Below are 19,820 nucleotides of genomic sequence, written 5' to 3' on the forward strand. Positions count from 1 at the left end.
CTCCGCATTTTGCATGTCAGGGCGTTCATGAGCCTGTTAAAGCATGGGCGACCAGGCCTGGATCCATCTCTGAAGGGGCAGCGGCACATTCTGAATCGGATTCAGCAGCCAAGAGCCAACAGAGAGACAGCCGGGTCACCTTTCCCAGCAGATCTCACATGTATTCAAACACCTGGTTTTGTCAGTTTATTTTCCATGGCATGCATAACTCCTTCCGTCAATCTGAACTTGGAGAGGCATGAATGTGGCAGTGGAGTTCATCGGGATCCTAACAGGTTCCAAGGACAGAGGTTTTTCCTCAGACCTGCTCTTGAGAACAGAGGCAGCTCAAGAAACGCCCAAAAAAAAAAAACCAAAAACCCATACAGGACTCAATATAAGAGGGCCAAGGAGCAGGTAAGTTATCTGGGTGTAAGTATGTGCATGACTATATCCGGATATTCGTACGGGACATATCCAAACATGCGACGTGCATAACTTTACACGGATAACTTTAGCACAGCTATGCCTCTCACCAGAGCTATGCGTGTAACCTCGGCCAGGCAGCGCTCAATATCTGCACAACGCCGCCAGCACTGCCTCTTTCTATCCCGATAAATTCTGTGTTTGCATAAGGAGTTGTACACCTTATATTTATTCACTTAGTGGGGCGGAGGGGGAGATGTTCAAATCTTGGCATCTATCCGGCTAACTCCAAAAGTCCGTCTCCCCCCCCCTCCCCACCCGGTGATTGATTTAGGTTTCTGCTGTCCCCCTAGGCACTGTGTGCGTGCTGTTGCCCACCAGCCTCCCCTTCCCCCAGAGGTTTGAACAACAGGGAGCAGAAGGTCTAAGGCACAGCCATACCATTTCCTGCAGCAGCAGCTCAGGGGTAGATTCTGCAGCAAGAATTAAATTCTGAAGCACATTAGCAAAACATTGGCATTTTAATATTCACCCTTTCATGCTTCCCCCCCCCCCCCCCCCCAGTCTTTTTATTCTCACCCCTTTCCCACCTTCTGGAAAAGGTGTCTAATCTTTTCCCCTCTCCCAACCCTCCCTTCTCCCTCAGAACAATTCTCTCCTCCCTCCCGCAGACTGACAAGAGTGCTTCTTCCGGCCACCTGCCTCCTCTTCTGCCAGCTTCCATATGAAGTCTGCAAGCCTGGTGCCAGTGGGTCCCACAAGGAGGGGTGCCATGCACTCGGACTTCTGAAACGATACTCTCTATTCCCGGCCGCCAGGGAGGATCACGCCCGAGGCAGGAACCTCACCTGGAGAGCGGGGAAAGATCGCACTGGAAGCATCAAGCTGAGGCTCCCAAAAGCACAGGGCCTGGGCCAGTCATCCTGATTCGCTCTCGCCCATAGATGGCCCTTGCATTCGGCCCAGGCGCAGGGTTCCAAATATTTAAAAACAAGTTAAGAACATAAGAACATAAGAAATTGCCATGCTGGGTCAGACCAAGGGTCCATCAAGCCCAGCATCCTGTTTCCAGAGGCCAAAACCAGGCCACAAGAACCTGGCAATTACCCAAACACTAAGAAGATCCCATGCTACTGATGCAATTAATAGCAGTTGCTATTCCCTAAGTAAAATTGATTAATAGCCATTAATAGACTTCACCTCCAAGAACCTATCCAAACTTTTTTTGAACCCAGCTACACTAACTGCACTAACCACATCCTCTGGCAACAAATTCCAGAGCTTTATTGTGCGTTGAGTGAAAAAGAATTTTCTCCGATTAGTCTTAAATGTGCTACTTGCTAACTTCATGGAATGCCCCCTAGTCCTTCTATTATTCTAAAGTGTAAATAACTGAGTCACATCAACTCGTTCAAGTTTCATAGCCAGCAAGATTGTCTCTAGCTCTCAGCTAAAAAAGGTAATCAAAAATATCTCATTAAATTATAGGGCATGTCCCATACCAGTTATTACACACAGTTTTAGACAATTACAAATTTTTCAGAAAACGTAATAGTTTCATAATACAACGTGTCAAATATTTCCGTAATTTACAAAAAAAAAAAAAGTTTTCCTCCTTTTGATGTCTGAGGGTTTCTTTCCCTCATTTGGTTTAGCAATATTTCCTCTTCTTCTGATTCTTTTCCTTGGTTTTATTTCCATGTCTTCTCTTTTCTCCAGGTCTCTCTTCCTTTTCATCTTTCTTGCCATTTATTTCTCTCATCTTACGTCTCATTTTGCTCTTCAACTCCTCTTCACATCTCCTTATCTTGCCCAGCTTGCCTTTTTCTTACACCCTTCCACCTCCCCTCTAAATCTTTAATCTCCATTTTCCTGGCTTCTCCCCTTGTTATCCCCAATTTCTCTCTTGCCCTTCCCACCCTCCTCTGGCTCTCAACTTCATTTAAGTCCTCTGCCTTCTATCTCCCTCTCTCAGTGAACCACACTCTCCATTTTTCCTCTCCGAGTGCCTCCCTACCTTCCCCTGTCTGTTTCCCTTTCTTAGTCTCTCTTGCAGTAGGGGAGATGACACAGTCATCTCCCCTACTGTTCTCCCCATCACCGTTCATCCTCCCCCTCAGGGCTCCTGCCCTCACCCTCCCCAACCTCATTTAACCTCAGTAATCCACCCCCAGTGCCCCCTCCCAGCAATGCAGGGCTGACAGTGTGCATCATGACATCACTCGAGCAGCATATGCATGCATGCTCACTATCCCCATGGTGGTCCTGGCCTTTTCTATTTGCAGCACCAGTTATGGAAAGTTGGCACAGATACTGCACGTAAAGGAGGCGTCAGCAGGACCTCTAGAAGGGACAGCAGGCCCATCTGTGCTCCTTCAACATCTCCATAGCCCATGTGGCTGGGAAAGGGCATTGGGAAAGGATTACAGAGGATGGGTTAGAGGCCGGAAAGAGCACTGGGGTGGGTGAATGAGGAGGGGTGGAGGATGAGCGAGATCTGGCACAAGCAGCTGGTGCTGCGTGTAGAGACGGACAAGCAGGACCTCTGCACTGACAGCCAGCACGCACAGGGGGGTTCCTTCAACCTCCCCACAGTAAACACTTGTTGACTGTGGCTCCAGAAACTCCGATGTGTGAGGAGGCTTCGCTGCAAGGGAAGGTGAGACACTCTGCAACCACACGAGTCTCATGCTTAATGTATATGACTTGGCGTGTCTGCACGCCACCAAAAAATAATGTTGCGGAAAGCCCAGTAGGATGACCTTTAGTACTTGTGATCAAATGTAGTCTTTTCATTTCAGCCCTGAGTGTTCTCCTGTACTCTGCTACATACGATTATGGCACATTATAAATATATATAAGGGGATCCCAAAACTGCCCCTTAATAAAGTAGCCTCAGTACCTGCACAGACAGTGCAAGACATGTGGGATGTCAGCATACAGGTGTGGTAGAAAAAGGCCCGACAGTCCCCATTAGGAAGTCTCACGAGTCTACCAGGGCTCCTGAGCCCTCATGGCTCAGGGTTGTTCTTTTTCGAGGGGGGGGGGATTGTCTCTCTGGCTATCAGAAGTACTGGTGGAGGGGGAGGTGGGGTCTCTGCAAAGGGAGAGGATTGCCAGTCCTGCCTCCTGTCCTGGCAAGGTGGCTGCCCGTGCCTTGGGATCCAACAGCGATTCCCGAGGTGTTCTGAAGAATAAAGGATGAGCTCTCTGAGAAGAGGGGAGTTAAGCACCACACTCGGTACGCTATGTAAGAGAGATTTTTTTTTCTCGGTTTGGAGAAAGAGAATTTTTCCTTTGTGGGAGTCAAGCGAGAAGACTGCCTAACAGGGGAAGGCCCCATGAGTTGCTGTCTTGAGAAAAGCATCAGCCAGAGACTCGTCTGTTTTTGCCTGCTGGATTTAAGAGAGCTGCATCCAGAGGAGCAGGTGGCCAGAGAGGGTTTTCCTATGCCACTAGCACCTACTGCTGGGAATATGAAGCACTGCCATTACCTCAGACTGTTTTCTAATGGGTACCGTGTTCTAAATCATAGTGACCCACTGGGTTTTTATTTATTTTTTGTTGGTTTCCTGCAATCAAGCCTACAGTAAAGGATTATATTTTTGAACAGTTCCAGTATGGAGTATTTTTCCTTTAGTGGACAGTGTTACAGAGGAGCTACCGGTATGAAAAAAATAAAAACATTAAGAGTTTTTAAAAGACAGACTCTCACCCCCCAGGTACAGGAAGAAACCGGGAGCATGGGTGCAGCCTTGGCTCGAAACCTCCCCCACAGAGCTCCTGCATACCAGAAGCTGGGACATGGGCTGCAGATCATGGAGTATTATTCCCTTAACACCATGCTAACAATAACTCCACTGTGCAGGCTTCAGCCAACCTGACAAAAGTGTATCTATTTCCTTCTAGTGATAGGCAGCAGTAGACTGCAAAACAGCTTTGCTTTACATTTTCATCTGGGAAAGGGGGACAGGCAGTTTCCTCCTGCTCCTACTGGACTCCCAGCTCAATCACAACAGGGCCTGGGATCCGGCACTTTGATTCTATGTTCTCAGCCCAAGAATGCAAGACATGCCTTGCTGGGTCAAATCAAGGGCCATCAAGCCCAACATTCTCTCTCTGAAAGGCCAGTCCAGGTCCCAAAGAGTCGATCTGTTTCTTCTTAATCACACCCAGGGACAGCAGTAGCTTTCCCCAGTCTACCTGGCTAGTAATGTTTTATGGGTTTTTCCCTCCAGGAATTTCTCCAAACCTCTTCTGAATATGCCAGTCACCTTGCCCTCATCCTCTGGCAAACAGATTCCACAGCTTGATTATACTTTCTATAATCAATTTCTTAGTTTCATGGAGTAAGTGACTTGCTTTAGGGTAAATAACACATCCTTTATTTACCGGTTCCACCCCACTCATGATTTTATAGACTTCTATCATGTCCCCTTCTCAGCCGTCTCTTTTCCAAGCTGAAGAGCCCAAGCCTGCATAGCCTCTCATTTGAGACATGTTCCATCCCCTTTACCATTTTTGTGACCCTCCTCTGAATCTTTTCTATGTCCGTTATGTCTTTCTTGAGATGAAGCGACCAGAGCTGCACACAATACTCAAGGGACAGTCGCACCATGGCTCAACACAGAGGCAGTATGATATTTTCCATTCCTTTCTGGATCACGCATAACATTCTATTTGCTTTTTTTGACTGCACCCATGCACTAAGCTGAGGATTTCAACATTTTGTCCACAAGGACTCCAAAGTCCTTTTCCTGTGTAGTGACTCCCAATACAGAGCCCAGTATCATATACCTGTAGTTGGGCTTATTCCCCCCCAATGTGCATCACTTTGCACTTTTCCACATTAAATTTCATCTGCCCTTCAGATGCCCAGTCTCCTAGTGTCACAAGCAACTTCTGCAGTTCCTCACAATCTGCTATTTTAACACCTTTGCATAATTTCATGCCATCTGCAAATCTGATCGCCTCTCGTGCTGGTCCCCTTTTCAGATCATTTATGAATAAAGTTAAACACATACTCTTAATGCATATATTAAACAGCAACTATCCCCTATTTCACATCCCCTCCCAACTCACTGTACTCTAAGCATTGCAGTGACAGTTCTCTGCTGGAGACCAGGCATCCGGTCTCTATCTAAAATCCTGCAGTCCTGGGCCCTAAATCTGGTTTATCACTGCATGAGAACTGGTATTCTCTTGCCCAGGGGCTGTGAACAAGGCCACCGCAGCATCCTAAGACCTGGCTGACCCAGGATTCGAACCCAGGACCACCACGGGGTAGTACACAGTGCTGCCACTGAGACACTAGGCTAGTTTGTGGATATTTTTTAAAATAGTATTTACCAAGCCAATTCATATTGTGAAAAGCAGGTTGTTAAAGAGCTGTGCCTGCTCATGCTTTGGAGCTGTCACGTGCAGGCTGTATATTCACAGCAAGTTTTATTAGTAGCAGTTAAAAAAAAGAACCGATCAAACTATTCCAGAGACAACGGCAATGTTTTCTAGCCACTTCTAGCAATGTCAAAGGCAAAATTCCTCATGTACAGTATAATATGAAAGTGGAATGAATATAAGACAAATAAATAATTAGAGTATAATAATAATTTAAAATTAAAACCTATCCCTATGCAATGTGAGATTAGAGACAAAGGCAGAGAGAGAGAGTTAGCCACCCCTGAGGTTTAAAGGAAAGGTGAGGTTCTTTTATAAATATAGAAAGCCAAAAGCTGTGTGCTAGAACTGGAACTGACCGCTGGATTGTTAAAAGATTGGAGGAGGAAGGTGAGTGTCGGGGGGAGGATGGTGTCTCTCTCCCCTGATAAAGGGAATAAAAGTCCAATCTCCCAGCACACGTGAGAACAGGATACCAGCACACGCACAGCCGCTCAACTTGAAAACCTCACTAAACTCCCGCCTACAAACAACCCGGGAGAGCTTTGGTATGTTTATTCCCCAATACCAAGAACAATCCCTTGATAAAGCGATTATCGCCCCTCAGGCACGCGGCGTGTGAACAGCTCGTTTCTTTCACAATAAAATAAATAAAGAGTATTTCTCTGCGCTACAAACCAGGGTAAACTGAGAAAACCATGGCAGCAACTGCCGACAGTATGCAAAGTTTACTCTGCTCCCAAGGTTTACTTTCTGCAACAGAAAAGTGACAGAAAAACCGCTCCTCCGTACCTTTATCCAGAGGTCACTGCGCCGATCTCTCGTCCAAAGCGTTAAATAATGGGAAACAAAACGAGGAGGAGGGAATCCCAACTACACAGAAGAGACAATCCACAGGAACAAAATCATCCTCGTCAATGCCCTCGGCTGCCCAGTTGAGAAAACGATCACCAGTCTTTCAAAAGAATAAAGTGAAAGAAAAGCAGTGACATTTAAAAATAAAAGGAACACCACCAGGGCATGAGGTTCGTGCACTTCTTTAGCTCCTTTTTTTTTGGCAAGTCAGATCGCAGAAGTTAAGGAGCACGCTTCCCCACCTCCAACTCCGTGTGCACAAGGAGCAGCTGCCGGGCGAGGGGCGGGAACAAGAGAGAGAGTCACTCCGCCCGCCCACCCGCAGGACAATTCCCGGGAAAGGGGCAGCAGGGCTGACAGCGTCCGCCTCGCGGGCTTTGTGAGCCGAGGAGCTTTGTGACGCCCGGGGGGGGAGGGGCGGAAACACGTGCAAGGTAACCTGAAAGGCAAGGCCAAGGCTAACAGGGACCAGCCCAGCCCAGCCCACGATCTGTACTGGCCGCTAAGGAAGGGCTTTACCGGGCCTTGGGAGTTGCCAGTACAGGTTCAGAATAAGGAAAGTTTATGGGCATGAAGTTGTACTGGCGTGGTCAAGCTAACATAGAAATGAAGACAGAAAAGGACCAAAACGGTCCATCCAGTCTGCTCAGCAAGCTTCTTAGGATAGTATCTGCCACCTCTGCCGGTTACCCCCATCTTTCTCTTAAGGGTAGCAATTGCTGTTCTGTGCAGTTATCCCCAAGCCTTATCATAACCCATAAAACATTTACTGCTAGCAACATTTTTATAGGAGGCTGAGCCTTTTTGAAAATTCAGATAGTGCTGCTGCATGTGCTTTGCTTATGGCCTTGACCTAGAAATAGTCCTGGGTGGCTTTTTTTCCCCTTATGTCTGCTTAAAGTGGTTAAATTAAAAGGAAGCAAAGCATAATAGTGAAAATAAAAGTAAAACAGAATTACAGGATACAGAAAGGTCACTAACAAGGCCAAGTCGATTCCCAGGTTCTGGTGTTGGTCCATGCACAGGCCAGTGCTCTCTAGTTGGACCTGCTTGAAGACCCAAGCAAGAGAACCCCCTGCATAACCGGACCAACCGGTGTTATTAAAATCTACCTAATCTAACAAGAAAGTGGCTATTTAAAAATGTATAGGCTACACCCTTATATCAACGAGACATTTATTGTAGCAGAGTTTAAGAATAACACAGAGAAAACATTTAACTTTTTGGAAATGGATTTTATACCTCATATCGATCTGACATATTTCACATGGAGTGGGATCTCAGGTTTATGTAATTGTTGCAAACATAGGTGCCCCCCCTATGTCAGAGCACTTCCTGAAATAGGCATGAGAGCCATCTTCAAGATGCTGCAGAGTAGGGAAACATTTCCTGCAAGATGGGTCAGGATTCTCCAGCGGGCAGGGAAAGGGCATTAGAGCACCCAAGGCCATGTTTCTCAACCTTTTTAAGCTCATGGTGCACCTATATTAACAAAAATGTAGCACACCAGCCTCCATGGGGCAGGCAGAACAGGTAAGAAGAGGACTCATGCACTCAAAAGGAGAGCTAGGAAAGCACTGAAAGTCCAACCAGTCTCTTTTCCAGATTTTAAAAGAAAGGGAGAGAGGGGGCAGAGAGACACATGAACTCATCACAGTTAACCAGTTCCTTCTATATAACAAGTGCAGGAGAAAGGAAAGGTCAGTGTGATACAGGCAGCCAGCTGTCTCCTGTGGCTGCCAGAGCTCCTCCACTGCTGCTGCTCCCATCCAGTGCTCGGTGCATACTCTCTCTGTCTCACTCAGCCTGGGGATAAGACAGAGGCTGGAAGTACTCTAAGGCTAGAGGTCAAGAGTGGGAAGATGAAGAGGTGCTGTGTGCACCATGTGCCTGGTTATACCAAACTCGATAGCTCGTGCTGTTGCTAGAACTAAGAGGTATGCATGACTGCAGACATTCTCAGAAAGTAACTTCTACATGTCCCTTGTTACTGTGAATTGCTGAGAGCAGAGCCCAGCTGCTGGGCTGAATCAGAGCATCATACAGTGGTGACTTTTCCATGGCACACCTGATCAGGTCTGAAGACACACCAGTGTGTCACTGTTTGGGAAACACTGCCCTAGGCAACATTTCAGCCTTACACACACACACACACACACATATATATATATATACACCCCCCCCCCCCCCGGTACTTTCCAATTACAATTAAACAGTATATGTTTCTAATAGATTTTACATGAAAAAGACAAAAATATTACTTGCAAAAACATCTATATTATATTTGCATGCACTGCTATGGTACTAGTCAGAAACTTCTGCAAAAATGTGAAAAAAACATTTAGAACCCATATGGTATTAGGCCTATTGTAATATGAGTTGGTTGTGGGCTTGGTACTTAGAGAGCCACGAGAAACCTCAAATTCAATTACAATATTAATAAACCTTCCACACCATACCAGCACCAACTACCAGCATTCAAACAGCAGCAATCCTATCTATGAAAAGGCAACCCTATAAATATTACACCAGCCCCCTAAAACACTAATACATCTATCATTAGGAAAACAGAGCATGTGAAGCGGTGACCTCATCTCAGTCACACATGCACAAAACAGATAGATCCTCATCAAATAAAGAATACAATTATAAAGTATAAAACCTAAATAAATAAATAAAACCTACAATTATCATAAATATAAGCACTGAAAACTGCAACAAGCCAGATTCTGTAGTAATGCAACAGAAAATCAGAAACAATATATTCCTCATAAAACATCAAATAATAAAATCAAGAAATATAAAACAATAATAACACTAAAACCATATTAATGAACAGCCAATAATTAAAAACTCATATAAAATTGTTTTAAAATTTTCCAAACACCAATAAATATTTCAAAACAGCAGAGACATAAAATACCACATAATAATTAAAACTAATAAGGATTGAAAAAATCCCCCAGTCTCCATACCTGGGAGCATTGGATTTCTAGTGTAGGGAACGTCTGGTTTCCCTAATTCAAAAAGGAGTACACCATTTATCTGGAGAGGTTCAGTACAGAAATTAGTGAAGAGAGGTTTGGGTTTTATTCCCCCATGTGGGAACTGCTGATGATGTGTCGTAGCTGCTTATCATTCTCAAGTACCATCAATCCTCATGAAGTTTTAGTTATCCTTTCAAGAGGACAGAAGCTCTGTCTCCTGCCCCTTTTATTTTTCCTAATTATTGAAGGGAGAGGAGTTTGGTTTTCCCTAGGGAGTCTGCCTACCAGTTGGACCTTGTTTAGTGTTATTTTATTTTTGTAACACAATAATGAAAGCAGAAAAGGATCAAATGGTCCATCCAGTCTGCCCAGCAAGCTTCTTATGGTAGTATCTGCCGTGCCATGCAGGTTACCCCCATGTTTCTTTTAAAGGTAGCAACTGCCGCTCTGTGCAGTTATTCCCAAGCCTTATGATAACTCATAAAAAATTTATTGCTAGCAATATTTTTACTGGGTAATGAGCCTTCTGGAAAATTCAGATAATGCTGATGTGTTTTCTTTACGGACTTGGCCTTAGAAGCAGTCCTGTGCTTTTTCCCTTATGTCTGCATATCGATACCGCAGACCGTAAAACAGTGGCGGCTCAAGGCAATCTGCTGCCTGAGGCCAGGGATGAAATGGTGACCCCCCTCCCCCAAGAGGGCCGAGGCCAGGGGAGGGGTTGTCCCCCTTGGAGTCTGGCCCTTTTGCTGATTTGTAATGCTGAGGAAGGGTGAGGGCAGTGACAGATTTAGGATTTTGCCACTCCCTAGGCACTGTTGGTGTTGTCACCTCACCTCCCTGCTCCCCTTCCCCCACACAAGGGACAACAGAGCAGAAGGTGTAAGGCCCTGTGTTCTTTGCTCTGCCCCAGCTCACCTCCTTCCCTCATGTCCCTGAATGACAAGAGGAGAGGGCCCTGGGGTTAGAGCGCAGGCTTTCTTTGCTCTATGCTTTGCGCTCTGGCCTCAGCTCTCTCCTCCTGTTCCCTGCACAGGATGGCAGGGGATGTGCGGCAGTGGAAGGGGAAGAGAGATGGTTTTCTTTGCTCTGTCCCTTCTAGCATCACCCTTCCCCTCTTTTTTTTCTGGGCTGGAGCAGAAAGCAGAAGGATGTTCTCTGCTGAGTGACATTTAGCACAGCTGGGAAGCACCAAACCTTAAGCTGGCCTGCTGCCTCCCCAAGAACTTTTGCCCCCTAAGCACAGGCCTAGTGTGCCTACTGGCAAATCTAGGAGTCAGGGGTCTCAAAGAAGTGGCAGATATATTATCACTGACCCGCTCTTTCTAGGAAGCCAGCAGCCCTGGCACACTCCTGGGAATCCTACTTTATTTATATTCCACCTTTCAGCCATTTCAAAGCAGATTAGATTCAGGTACTGTAGATATGCCCCTGTCCCTAGAAGGCCCATAATCTAAGTTTGTACCTGAGGCAATGGAGGGTGAACTGACTTGCCCAAGGTCCCCAGTAGCAGCAATGGGATTTGAACCCTGGCTTTCCTGGTTCCCACCCATTCCCAGCATCTGCCCCCTGGGGATGTGAGAGGTCAGGGAATGGCGGGCGTCTGTGTGTGACTCTCTCTCTCTGAGGGCCGGTGTAAGGGTATTAGATGCCCTAGACGAACCTTACAGCCTTTCATTTCCCCTTCTCTCCCCTCCCCTCCCCACATAATTAAAAATTATGCATTCTTTTCCATTTTAAAATGTATTAATCATTCCCCAGTCTAAAAAGGGAGATTGTATATGGAAAAGAGACATTCAAACTAAATCTTCTGAAGTAAAAATATAATTGGCTACAACATGTACATTATATTTACTTGCATGGCTAGAAAGACATTTTCAATAATAGTAGTTTAATAGGCTTTCTCATAGTAATCAAGGTGGTTTACTGGATCCCATATGGTATTAGGCCTATGGTAAAGTGCACTGGGTGTGGACTTGGCCCACAGAAAGTCAGGAATAAACTGAACTACAATTCCAATATAGTAAGCCTTCCATTACATAACTGCCAGCACTCAAACAGTAACAACTCTACCTCTGAAAAAGCAATACTTCAGATATTACACCAGGCCCTAAACAATAATACACCTCCTATTAAGAAAACAGATTAAAGCCAGGTTGCTGTAAATCACTACACAGAACTACATGCTAACAGAATACCTAACATAAGTCACATATGCAGAACACAGACAAATTCTCACCAAATATAGAATACCCACCATAAAGTATAAATAGAAATGTGCAGACAAAAACTGAAGTGGGAAAACACAAGCCAGACTTTGTATGCAGTGCAACAATGGAAAAACAGAATCATCACTATTCCTCATAAAACAATAGAATTAAGAAATATAAGATATCATATGACTAAAACCATACTAATACAAAGAATATTTCATATAAGAATTTTTAAAATTTTCCCAAACATCAATAAAATATTTCAAAGAGCAGGCATATCAAATAAAACCCAATAATTAACTAGTTAGGAAAAAAAAATCCTCCCTCTTCATACCTGGAAACTTTTGATTCCACTCACCCTGAGATTGTCATGGATTAGTCAGGGATGGAGCGGGCTGCACAAACTTTCTCTTATATGCACACACTCTCATTCTCATACATACACTCTTTATATGCTCATTCACAAGCGCACATTCACGCTCACGTTCATGCTCCCTCACACATGCATTCTTATGCGCTCATACACACAAGGTCACTGATGTGCGTACATGCTCACTGATACGCACACGCACACAGACAGCTCTCTCAAATGCTCACAGACATGCTTTAACTCACATGCTCCTTTATACAGTGACATACACACTCCCTCATTCACACTCTCCTTGAGTCACACACTGACAGGCACAGTCCCTGACTCACACGTTCCCTCACACACTGACGCACATGCTCCCTGACTCGCACACTTCCTGACTCGTTCTTCTCCCCCTCTGTATAGAAAAATAAAAAGATATTTTTACTTACATCGGTGGTCAGGGGAGAATCAGTCATATGGCCCCCCCAAAAATAAGAACTGGGTCTGGGAGAGAGGACTGAGAAACACCATTACATCACGCTGGCCTACAGCACCCCCTCAGTCATGGCGTATGATCTCCCAGGTCAAACACCCCAAAAGCTGGCTATGAATGAAGGGTGAGAGAGCCATGACAGGGAGGTTTGGGGGTACTTTTGTCGCCTCAAAATCTTGCCACCTGAGGCAGCTGCCTCACTATAGAACTGCCCCTGCCGTAAAAGTCAGGACCCATGTTGTAATCCTTTTTATGGAAGCTTTTCCCTTTGAAAGCCTTGGTACCCCTTCACAGAGAATTGGGGGCATTCCTGTGTAAAGTCAGATCGAGTGTTAGGGAAGGTTCTGGCAGACCCTTATCACTCCTCCAGGGGACAGATCTGTCTGGTGACCCGATGCAGAGGAGTTTCAATTTAAGTATCTTGTTTAAAAAACTCTATCATCATTTTGAGGTTTGGAAGTTTTTCCCACCCTTCCTGCCTCTATTTTATTTTCCCCCTTGAGTAACAAGCTATTTTTGTTCCCACCTGGAGCTGCGTGCCCTTGGTACCTAGGAGGACAGCATCCATTCTGCTGGAGACGAGGTATCTTTCTCTCTGAAGGAGCCGGGAGATTGGAAGAGTACCTGGGAGAACTAAATCTTTGCCTTTCGCAGAGGAAGAAAAGATTTGAGGGTATTTTTTACATTTTGTTTCTGCAAACGTCACTGAGGTTTTGCTTGCGAGGAGAGCATCCATCTGGTACTACACAAGGAGATCCAAAGTGCCTGAGAAGACTTCAGAAAAGGTATGAGAATTGGGACTTACACTCTGCTACATTACTGGGACTTTATTCTAACCACTCTTCAGTGGGAAGAAGCTGGGATTAAATTGGGAAGTAAAAAAGGATTGACTATCTTCATTTTTTTTTATTTAAAAACATTTGTAACCCACACCCTTCAAAATTTGGGGCAGTGAACATATGTACATAGATAAAATAAAAATAAATTATATACCAATGTATCAAACAAACCTCATAACAAAACTGTGCAAGCAGTTGCTTCTCTTGGCCAAAGGAAGATGATACAGAATACGATCTATTATTCAGGGGCCGCCTAGCCAGTGGTGGAACTTGAGGTGAAGGCAGTCATAAAAAAAAAAGTATGTTTTAAGGGCCTTCTTAAATTCCTTTGCATCATTAATAATCCTTAGTTGCTGAGGTTCCACAGGTTTGGCCGGCTAGGGAGAAGGCTCGTTCACGTGTGATTGATAACCTTACTAATCAAAGGAAGGGAACTTCCAGAAGTGCTTGGGATGCAGATTGTAGGGCTCTGGTTGGAGTATACTGAATTGGAAGCCTGAGTAGGGTCTGTAGGGTTGGTGTAATATGTTCTCTGTTATTAGTACCAATTAACAGACGTGCAGCAGAATTTTGGATTATTTGTAGTGGCCTGGGCATGGAATATGGCAGACCAGCATAAAGTGCCTTATAGTAGTCTAGGGAGTTAATGATTAATGATTGGAGAACAATCCTAAATGAATCTGGTTCCAGCAGGGGTTTAAGATGGCGGAGGACACAGTTTATAAAATGAGGATTGAATAACTCTCTTGGTATGAGGTCATAATAAGAGAGAATAGTCAAGTAGTATGCTGAGGTTACAAGCAGATTCTGTAAAAGATATGGAGTGGGAACCAAACGGTAGGGCGGGTAGGATGTCAAATAGGGAGGAATGACTTAACATCATGATTTCTGTTTTTTTTGTTTGTTTGTTTGTTTTTAATTTAAGGAAAGTCAGTTATGACTGAGCCAACCTCTCATAGAAGACAGAAAGAAAGAAATTGAACATTGGATGACCAGGATGGCTTCATGAGGGAAAAAAAAAAACCAAAATCTGAATGTCATCTGCATATATTCTATATTGGAGACCAAATGTAGACAGGAGGTGGGACAATGGAGCAATGTTTTGAACAATGGTACAGAGAGCACTAAGCCCTTTGGAACAGCAGTTTTAATGGGATACCAATTTGAAGTTCCATTGTTTATTCTCAATTGTTGTGGGCTGTTAGAGAGATAGAGCAGTACCAGAAAGCATAATGTCAGGTAAGCAAGAAAGAAAGTCATGGTTTAACATGTGAAAGGAAGAGATGATGTCCAGATAAATCAGTAGGTAAGAAACACCCAAATCAAAGCCTCTGAAACCAAATTGATACTGGTCCAGAACTGAATGTGTGTTCAGACATTGTTAGCTGTTTAAGTACAGCAGATTCATTTACCTTTGTTAGAAATGACTTACATGAAATCGAGTGATAATTTTGATATTCTGTCGAATCAGCAGTAGGTTATTTGTTTGTTTGTTTTTTTAAATGGGTCTCACTGATGCTCACTTTAAGTCTGATGGAAGGTTAGCTGAAGAATTAACAGAATTAGTTATTTTGGCTAGTGGTGGTGTGGATTCTCGAGAGAGAGAGTTAAGCCATAATTGGAGTAACAGGGAAGAGAAAGATCAAGTGTTAAGAAGCATGCTTCCAAGGAATTAAGAGACTGTGCCAAAAGAGTGAGGTCACAAGTTTATTAATCTTTCTGCTCTTCTATTATTTATTGACTTTCTTTAAATGCTGACTTGAGAGACGTAAATATTCTTCAGTCATCAAATCAACTATCAGTTAAAGAAGTCAGAAACCACCTTGCTTTGGCTGAAAAGACAGTGATAATTATTGTTGCTGTTCACAAGGACGGAGAGGGGCTTGTACTGGAACTATTGCAAAAAGGGTCTTAGAACTATTGTCCTCCCCCACTAGGAGCCCTGGAACTCAGATTTGTAATTGCCCTCTGTGGGATTAGAGAGTGAAGTGTGTGCAGAAAAGGTCCATCATCAACCAACTCTTTTACCTATGTGCCCCTGGGTGCCAACTCTAGGATCCATCTGGCCAGGGTTTACAGTAATCACCGTAAGATTGTTGTAGATTGGAGGGGGGGGGGGGCATACACATTTTCTTTTCTCTCTCTCATGATATGATAGAGGTCTACAAAATCATGAAAGGACTTGAACAAGTTAACGTAAATCGGATATTTACTCTCACAGATAATAGAAGGACCTGGGGGAACTCCATGAAGTTAGCAAGTAGCTCATTTAAAACAAATCAAAGAAAATTATTTTTCACTCAGCAGATAATTAAGCTCTGGAACTCATTGCCAGAGGATGTGGTTACAGTAGTTAGTGTAACTGGGTTTAAAAAAAAGTTTGGTTAAGTTCCTAGAGGATACATCCATAAACTGCTATGACGGTAATTAATAAGCAATAGTAGCTTGGGATCTATCTAATGTTTGGGTACTTGCCAGGTACTTGTGACTCTCTCTCTCTTACACACATATACTTTCTTTGTCACTAACACATTGTTTCTCTCACAAACACATTCACTTTCACGCACTCCATCCCCCTCTCTCTCACCCACACACACCCACCCTCCCTTTTTCATTTTTGCCCATTCTCATTCACATTGGGCCTCTCCTCTTTTTTGGCTGCAGGTGGGATGGGCTGCACTAACTACCCCCAGATCTCTTCTACTGTTAGACAACTGGCATGTTGGGCTCCACTGGCAGCCTCAAGGCTTTTTCTACTCTTTAGTCACTAACGGGATGGGATTCACAGGTGACCCCGGAAGCTTCTTTCATCTCTTTGGCCACCAGTGGGATGGGCTCTACCTGCAGCCCGGGTCCTGATGCTGGCAGGATTTTGCCACCCCCCTGAGGTTTAGTGCTCTAGATGATATACTGCCATGTCTGGTGGAAGTGCTGGCCCTGCCAGTGGGGAACACTATAAGGCTGATTGGCATAAGGAGATTACTCACACATTCTCTCAATAAAATAAATCCACACAGTGAGTGTTGTTCCAAAGCAAAAACAGAATTTACAAGTCAAAATATCATCAGTAAAAAGTTATCAAAATCAGAAAAAACAGTACAGTAGTGAAAAAAGGGAGGCAATAGAGATGTGAATCGTGTCCTCGATCGTCTTAACGATCGATTTCGGCTGGGAGGGGGAGGGAATCGTATTGTTGCCGTTTGGGTGTGTAAACTATCGTGAAAAATCGTTAAAATCGTGAGCCGGCACACTAAACCCCCCTAAAACCCACCCGACCCTTTAAATGAAATCCCCCACCCTCCCGAACCCCCCCCCAAATGCTTTAAATTACCTGGGGATCCGGCGGTGGTCCAGAACGGCGGCAGTCCGGAACGGCCCCCTCAATAGAATCGTGTTGTCTTCAGCCGGCGCCATTTTTCAAAATGGCCGCCGCAAAATGGCGGCGGCCATAGACAAAAACGATTCGACGGAGGAGGTCGTTCCGGACCCCCGCTGGACTTTTGGCAAGTCTTGTGGGGGTCAGGAGGCCCCCCCAAGCTGGCCAAAGGTTTCCTGGGAGTCCAGCGGGGTTCCGGGAGTGATTTCTTGCCGCGAATCGTTTTCGTACGGAAAATGGCGCCGGCAGGAGATCGACTGCAGGAGGTCGTTCAGCGGGGGTTCCGGACCGCCGCTGAACGACCTCCTGCACTCGATCTCCTGCCGGCGCCATTTTCCGTACGAAAACGATTCGCGGCAAGAAATCGCTCCCGGAACCCCGCTGGACTCCCAGGAAACTTTTGGCCAGCTTGGGGGGGCCTCCTGACCCCAACAAGACTTGCCAAAAGTCCAGCGGGGGTCCGGAACGACCTCCTCCGTCGAATCGTTTTTGTCTATGGCCGCCGCCATTTTGCGGCGGCCATTTTGAAAAATGGCGCCGGCTGAAGACAACACGATTCTATTGAGGGGGCCGTTCCGGACCGCCGCCGTTCTGGACCACCGCCGGATCCCCAGGTAATTTAAAGCATTGGGGGGGGGGGGTTGGGGAGGGTGGGGGATTTAATTTAAAGGGTCGGGGGTGGGTTTTAGGGGTTTTTAGTGTGCCGGTTTTCCTGCCCTCCCCCTTTCCCCGATTTACGATTTTTTAACGATAAATCGGGGGAATTGGTATTGTATCGTGGCCCTAACGATTTTTTGATGATTTAAAATATATCGGACGATATTTTAAATCGTCAAAAAACGATTCACATCCCTAGGAGGCAAACGTCTTCCAGTCTCAGAACACAAACGGAAGCAGAAATACAAATCCTTATGCCTTTGAAGTGAAGTTGTAGCAACCTTCACTTCCCTTCAATTAGATCCTATTTGATCTCTTTTCCCTCAGTTCGCCTGGGTAGTTCCTTGAAATCCTCGCCTGGGATCATTATGCCTTGTTGGTTGCGCTCAACCTCCCAAATGTGTCTCGCTCCCCCTCTGGACTTGGGAAAGGAGCCCCCTCAGAGCCCTACCTCGCAGAGCTCCTCCTCAGACTCACTGCCACCAACCTAAGGGAATAAAGCCCTCTCAGAATGGAAAGGACAGGCCACACCCCTTTCCCTTCCAAGAGCTGCCTTTTCCCAATGCCTCTGGATGACATCGCCCCCTAGTGACTGGAGGAGTCACCTCTACAGATTTTGGAGCAGCTCTCACCTGGGTCGAACAAATGTTCAAATTAGTAAGGGAAGTGTGCGCTCATAAAAGCTGATGGCAATGCATTCACTGGCAACAAAAAAGGTTCATCATCAAAATATTAAGTTATTTAGCTGGCTCTTTTGTTGATGCAATTTGTTTTGCCAACTGAGGAATCATCTTCATTTTTACAAACACATGCCTCTGTTTCTAATCTGAGAGTTTGTCTGAGCCAAGTGTTATTATTTTGGGTTATTTGGGGGTTTTTTTTGTTTTTTAAATATTTGAGAGTTTTGATTGATGCTTCTTTCATTGTAAACTAAAGAGTACGACTTGTTACAAAATGTTTGTGACAAAAGTTTGGGTTAACTTCATCAATTGGCATGTGCTGAAATCTTCTGAAAAATACTCAAATTGGGACATAAAATGTTCTGAAGATGCAGATAATGTTTCCACCAGGAGTGCTTTTGAAAGGCGCACAGGGGCAGATTTTAATCCCTACGCGCAGGTGTAGATTTCTGCGCGCAACCCGACGCGCACAAATCTACGCCTGATTTTATAACATGCGCGTGCAGCCGTGCGCATGTTTTAAAATCCAGGGTCGGCGCGTGCAAGGGGGTGCACACTTGTGCACCTTGCGCGCGCCGAGCCCTAGGGGAGCCCTAATGGCTTTCCCTGTTCCCTCCAAGGCCGCTCCAAGGCCTTGGAGGGAACTTTCAAGGAAATCGGAGCAGCCTCGGAGGGAACCTTCCTTTCACCTCCCTTCCCTTACCTAACCCACCCCCCAGCCCTACCTAAAACCTCCCCTAACCTTTGTTTTGCAAGTTGCGCCTGCCTCTGGGCAGGCGTAGGTTGCACATCTCCCACTGAGTGCCGGCACGCGATCTGCCAGCCTAGAGGCCCTACGGAGGCCTCTGGCCCCGCCCATGCCCCGCCCTTTTTTCAAGCCCCCGAGACATGTGCGCGTCGCCGGGCCTATGCAAAATAGGCTCGGCACGCGTAGGGCTTTTAAAATCTGCCCCCTAGGTTTTAAGTACCTGTCCCCTCAGTAAACATGCATCTTACTTAAGAAATTCAGGAAAGGGGACGACTCAGAAGGAAGGTAAGGAAGCATTTTCTCCTACAAAAGTTGGTGAATTAATTGAATGGCTTTTTACTGGACGTGACTGAGACAAAGCCTGTTATCTGAATTCCAGAAGGCATTGTAGCAGCATCGCAAAGAATCCTAGGAAGCAAAGGAAGAGCAACAATATTGCAGAGGGAAGGGAGACTGGACTGATTAGAGAGATGACACAGTCATTATCTGCTGTCATATTCAGCTTCTGAGAACTAAGAGCTCCGATACGCCGGAAAAGAGAGGCAGCCCTTAGTGAATGGATGGCTATGAGTATTAGAGATGTTCTTCGTTTTTGCATCTCAGGTCGGGCTACATGTCAGCCAACCCATGGAAAACTTCGTTTTCCATTGGGTCGTTTTTTTATCTCGGCGATTTTCGCCGAAAAAACCCAAAACACCCAACCCTTAGAATTTAGTTATTTACAACCCCCCAACCCTCCGGACCCCCCAAAACTTGCCTAAAATCTGTGGTGGTCCAGCGGGGGTCCCAGGAGCGAACTCCCGCTCTCGGGCCGTCGG

General features: G+C 45.4%; 2 long non-coding RNA genes across 2 annotated transcripts in view; one reads left to right on the forward strand and one right to left on the reverse strand.

The window, feature by feature from the left end:
- The window catches only part of LOC115084609, a 21,921-nt gene extending 14,902 nt beyond the window's left edge, over positions 1–7,019 (reverse strand). The window contains exon 1 of the long non-coding RNA XR_003854608.1: positions 6,595–7,019. This is a non-coding gene — a long non-coding RNA (uncharacterized LOC115084609). The remainder of the gene's footprint in view (positions 1–6,594) is intronic.
- LOC115084607 lies at positions 353–14,594 on the forward strand. The gene is made up of 3 exons (XR_003854607.1): positions 353–396; positions 13,235–13,487; positions 14,467–14,594. It is a non-coding gene; the product is annotated as an uncharacterized LOC115084607 (long non-coding RNA).
- The last annotated feature ends 5,226 nt before the right edge of the window (positions 14,595–19,820 follow it).

Source organism: Rhinatrema bivittatum, chromosome 2 (genome assembly GCF_901001135.1).
Source record: "Rhinatrema bivittatum chromosome 2, aRhiBiv1.1, whole genome shotgun sequence".
In the NCBI taxonomy this organism is placed as follows: Eukaryota; Metazoa; Chordata; class Amphibia; order Gymnophiona; family Rhinatrematidae; genus Rhinatrema; species Rhinatrema bivittatum.